This window comes from Notothenia coriiceps, unplaced genomic scaffold (genome assembly GCF_000735185.1).
Source record: "Notothenia coriiceps isolate Sejong01 unplaced genomic scaffold, NC01 NC01_scaffold00037650, whole genome shotgun sequence".
Classification (NCBI taxonomy): domain Eukaryota; kingdom Metazoa; phylum Chordata; class Actinopteri; order Perciformes; family Nototheniidae; genus Notothenia; species Notothenia coriiceps.
Window position 1 is genome coordinate 209,766 of NW_011370351.1, and position 5,628 is coordinate 215,393.

At 38.1% G+C, this 5,628-nt stretch overlaps 1 protein-coding gene across 5 annotated transcripts in view; it reads left to right on the plus strand.

Annotated features, from left to right (window-relative positions):
* The first annotated feature begins 2,973 nt into the window (after positions 1-2,973).
* arfip2b (ADP-ribosylation factor interacting protein 2b) overlaps positions 2,974-5,628 on the plus strand; it is a 16,303-nt gene continuing 13,648 nt past the window's right edge. For 4 of the 5 annotated variants that reach the window (XM_010797262.1, XM_010797263.1, XM_010797266.1 and 1 more), the window contains exon 1: positions 2,974-3,260. The gene's annotated coding sequence lies outside the window, so the exon portion shown is untranslated. The remainder of the gene's footprint in view (positions 3,261-5,628) is intronic. The other variant, XM_010797264.1, reaches the window with a different exon arrangement.

A 5,628-nucleotide genomic window follows, 5' to 3' on the forward strand; every position in this document is an offset into this window, starting at 1 on the left:
GTAAACAAATCATGAATTGTGGTCCCTGATTTAAAGTTCAGTTGGCAGATTTAAAAACAATACATTGATACTTCAGTCTTTGTGGAACCGACTCAATACTAGCACATGATGTAATAGCCAGATGAAAATGTCTGCTTTATTTATAGCATGTCTCTTTTTTTCCGTCTTACCTACCAATTGTTGGACGAATTACAAGCTAAATAAATTAAACAGGTTTATGCAATTGTGCATTTTTTGGATAATCTACAATTATTTTTGAAATATTTTAACTCCATTTACCTTAAAAAAAAGGGCAAAAATAAATAGTTGACATTAATAAGCTATTTTTTAAATATTATTTTTAGTAATGTATTATTATTATTATTATTATTATGGATTTGTCATATTCATTAGCCTCTAAAGTATTTTCATTTTTCCTCGCGTGTGTGAAACACATGGAACTAATGAAATTGTAGTATGTCAAGACGGAGAGTCAATACATCCTCTCTATCCAATAAAGCAAGATTCACTGCACAATAAAAATGAGTCATTATCATAATTAGAATAAATGGTAACTGGCCAAACTGGAGTGGGAGCTTGACAGCTGTAGGCTGTAATATGGGCGGACAGCACTGCGCACACACACATCTGCAGTAGCAGCAGCTGGGGATAATTACATTTCATGTGATTATATTGTTCACATGTCCGCAAGCTGTCAAACATTTTTGTTGTTTTTACGTTTTTTAGGATAGAAAATAAAAATAAATTGCTTAAAAACAATACAGTTTGTTCCGTGGATCAGGTAATGACCCAGACTGGCATCAAAAAACACACCGACAGCTTGAAAAAATGCACTCTAAATTCAGGCAGACTTCCATTTGTAAAAACATTCCCATATGGCATTTCACGCCACTTCCAAAAAAATACCATAAGAGTTTCTTTTGGCTCCACACTTCTTTCAGCGTCCAATCCATTCATTAATAAAACTTGCTTTCACTTTCCACCTCCTTCCTTACACTCTGATTGACTGCAGAAGCAGTTTGAATCCCCTCAGCCCTTTAGTGTGTTTGTAGGAACTCATCCAGGATGGTTAACATTGTTCACAGTGCTTCATTCATAGCGTACAGACTTGAGGGTAAGAAGTGTTTGCTCTAACTGCACGTGGTATGCTCATGTATTCATTGTGTTGCATGGATCCATATTGTGACATTGTCAGAAGTATGTGTGAATTATGTTGCCGTCCTGATATTCAAATCAAAATATTTAGTTATAGAAGTCTTCTGTGAATAAGTATTGGTGTGGCATGGGTTATCCTGGTTGAATAAAAAATTACATATTACATTACATTGCATTTTTTACATATTTGCAATTTGTCAGATTATGTGTGTGTTGGGCAACAACATGTAGTTAAAAAGGACTCAGAATGTCTATAAAAAAGTATATGTTCAGTGATGGAAAAGCCACAAGACAATAGAGATTCAGCTGTTTTTTCCTCCTCAGGAGATCACATACTAACGCTTACCCACAGAGGGCAGTATTGTAGCAGTAAGTTGTCTATAGGCCTATATAATATGTAAAACATTCTGTGTGGGGCCTTTCTTTAATCACACCTCCACTACACTGGCTGTCACGTAGTATCAAGCTACTGTATGTTAATGTGTGGCAGAGTGTTTGTGGTGGGATTGGGCGTTTTCATGTTTTTCCCCAGACAATGAGTATTCTTGTACCCATATTGTACTTTATCTGTGAGAATGAAGCAGTACAGAGGTATGTTATAAAAAATACAATGTATTCCACACATACAGTAACAATTGTTGTGCCCTCATAAGGCTAAATTATCAAAGGAACTTGATGTATGCGGCTGGCAGGTTGTGTTTTAAATAGGCCTACTAGAGTTTGTATTTAAGTTTATAGCATTCCTTGGGGTTCAATGTAACCCTCACACGGCCCTGAGTTAATGTATAGCCATCAGCAGCTTGCAGAAACGTGCATGCTTCACCTGAAGGATGCTGCCAAAGATAGGTTACAGGCGTCTGTAGGAAAGAATAAGACCACTCACTCCTTTCGATTTCCAGGTACAATTCCAAAGTGTGATGGGGACATGTGATTAAATTATGCTGTATACATTGTGTCATCATAAGCATCAAACCGAAGTAGTGATTGTTTTACCTTACTGTATCCAATGGTTGTTTTCACTGAGTGAAAGCAAGAATGTTCTCTGTGAAAGGTAAAAAACGATATGTCTGATTCATGCTTCATTATGTTTCTTTGTACGAATAAAGAGCGACACTCAGAAATGACGCATATTACACATTGGGTTTATCAGCTTATAAATTATGATGTTTTGGTATCATAATTTATTTTAGTCTATTTTGTGTCACTGTTATTTTTGGCATTTCATTGTCATGCGTTTTGCCCGAAATATATTGATACAGGGAATTATGTGTTTGATACCTGTTTATGTATAATCAAATGTTTCACTTTCAGTTGAAAAGGAGTCTTTATAGTCAGGCCACTATTTACTTGTTACGTTTCATCACACAGGCCATACGATTGTTAAACACCTGAACTTTTGAAAGAACATCCATAACATGCACCTGTTTGCAACTCATATACATCAATATTCCAATTACTATAGACTATTCTGCACTGTTTCTATTATATTCTATTCTATTTTATTCTATTTAGGCTACTATTTTATCTGTTTTGTTGTGTTGCACTGTTGGAGGAGCCTGTGACCCAAGATGTTCCTTGTCATAACTGCACTGTATGCACACATGACAATAACAGCCTTGAAACTTGAAACTACTATTAAGAGTAGTATAAATAAATGCATACGAAATAAAAAAATATACCCTAATGCTAATAGCTGCGTGTCTTCTTAGCATACCAGGCAGCACCATGTGAGTTTTTACCTTTGTAATGAGTGATCCATCTTCTCGCCAATAGACGCTCTTCGGATGAGAGCGCGTCTGCAAAATGAATTCCATGGTGTCGTCAGTTCCGTAAAGCGTTGCTCCTGGCTTCATTAAAAAAAAGGGAAGAAGATAGAGGATTATTTACGAAGAGTCAGGAGACAGGCACAGTGAAAACAAGGCTTTTACTGGCTATATTAGTGAAATATTCCTAAACAAGAGCGCTGCATTGTTTGTGTTTTCCTCGGACTGATAAAAGACACACCAGTCTCCTGTAAGCCGCATGAACTGGGATGCACTGCTGTTAGCCTGTTATTAGCTTGCTGGCTAGCTTCACGAACTGCACTGTTTTTACCCCGGGACCAAGTAAGTCAATTCATAAATAAGGACGATATTTCATTGTGTCTGTGTTTTGGGATGTGGCATTAAAGCCATCGTTAACCAGCCTTTTGAACACTGGTTTGTTTTACCCGGCTTCCTCTTCATGTGAGAACTAGAAGCAGGCCTTTTTTTCTCTAGAAAGCATATTAATTTCCAGCCGGAAAACCTGCTTCAATATTTTTGCAGGTTCAAAACAAATAGCACTCAGTTTGTTTTGTTTTATCCCCAAATAAACCCCCACCGTTTGGTGCAGATTGAACCCACAGGGGAGGCCTGAATCTAGCGTTACCTGCTGGTGAGAGTACACCTGTGCTGCTGCACCTGTCATGGCTCCCAGGATGCTCGAATTGTGCGACTGATTTCAAATTTAAGACTCCACACTTTTACTTGCATAGCAATGTATAAGTCACGTTTTTTTTTCTTTAGTTATAAAGATAAATAATACAGAATACTGTCTCTGTTGTAGCAGCATTTTGGAACATGCCAATTCCTAATCAAAAAAACTGATAATTATTCATTCTCACTCCATTAAACATTGATTTAGCCTGGTTTTAGTGACATGTCTGAGAGAAATGTTTTTGAGGATTGAGGCATGTATTGTAACAAGCCTCGTCAAGTAGCTAGGACAGGGCGTATTTTAGACGAAATGTTATGCAAAGCAGCTGCTGGTTGCTCAGTCTATGAAGACCTTTAAGTCTGACATCCTAGCTGACTGCTTCCTACTGCAAGAGGGGAATCATGCATATGTTAATTCAGTCCGTCACGTTTTTCAACCCAAAGCCCTGACACGGTTTCTGTGAGATGTCTTAAATGAGTGTTTTCTGTGTTCATTTCATTTCATTTCAAACCTTTGTTTAATCAGATTGGTCCCTTGAGATCATAGATCTCTTTTTCAAGGGAGACCTGCAGCATATAGGTTCCACATGAAACATAAAACAATAAAGGACATCATACATTATATTTACAGGATACATTTACATAGTTATAGACATTTACAAGTGCCCGTAGTATCAACGAGCATTTCATTTAGCCTAGCTTTAAAAACATGCAGAGGAATGAGATTGCTCAGTTTCAATTCTTGCTGAAGATTGTTCCAAGCAAGTGGAGCTGCGCACATAAAAGCTGTCTAAGAAAGTCCTTGCTCTTGGCACATCTAACAAGACTACATCATGCGATCTCAGACAATAGCTGCTTGCAACTCTCTGTTATCAGAGAGCAGATACGGGAAGTTTACCCACAAAGCTTTATAAATAAACGTGTACCAATGACTGAGCCTCTTTACAGTAAGTGATGGCAAACCTGCCTTGGTATACGGGGTACAGCGATGTGTAAGTGCTTTACAATTTGTGACAAATCTCAGTGCGCTAGGCGGCATCTAACTTGTTCAGGCAATAGGCAGGTGCATTCATATACAACAAATCACCATAGTCCAGCACAGGTCAAAAGGTCACAGTGACTAGCCTTTTCCTGGCCTCAAGCGAGAAACAGGACTTGTTTCTGAAAAAGAAACCTAGTCTAACCCTCAGCTTTTTAAGCAGGTTATTGACATGAAGTTTAAAAGTAAGACAATCATCAAGCCAGATACCAAGGTATTTGTAACAGGTAACCACTTCAAGTACTTGTCCTTGCATAGTAACAATATCTAAAACAGGCTCTGGTGTCTTTTTAGCTTTTGAAAATAGCGTTACCTTGGTTTTATCAACATTTAAAAGAAGCTTAAGCTCAGAGAGCTGAGTCTGAATAATGTTAAAAACAGCCTGTAATTTAACACCAGCCTCCTTAATGGAGGGACCTGCACAGTACATAACGGTATCGTCCGCATAAAAATGTAAAGTAGCTTCATCCACATTTTCACCTAAACTGTTGATATATATGGAGAATAAAAGTGGACCTAAAACAGAACCTTGAGGAACACCATTAGCAATGTTTAACCACTCAGAAGACAGCCCATCAAAGTGAACACATTGGGACCTTTCAGAGAGGTAGTTCACAAACCACCCCACTGCATGGCTGGATATGCCAGTACTGAGTAGCCTCTGCTTTAAGATGCGATGATCGACGGTATCAAACGCTTTGGACAGGTGAATAAATAGAGCTGCACAACTCTGCTTATTATCTAAAATACTCGTAATGTCATTCACCACTTTCATTGTCGCAGTGATGGTGCTATGTTGCTTTCTGAAGCCTGACTGATGTTTAGACCTTTACTAGTTCACTCACTAGGCGTTCGAGCACCCTCGCCAGAACTGACAATTTAGAGATTGGCCTATAGTTATTTAAAATAGTTGCCTCCCCTCCTTTTAGTAAAGGCAAGACATAAGCTGACTTCCATACTTTTGGCATTGTGTTTGAG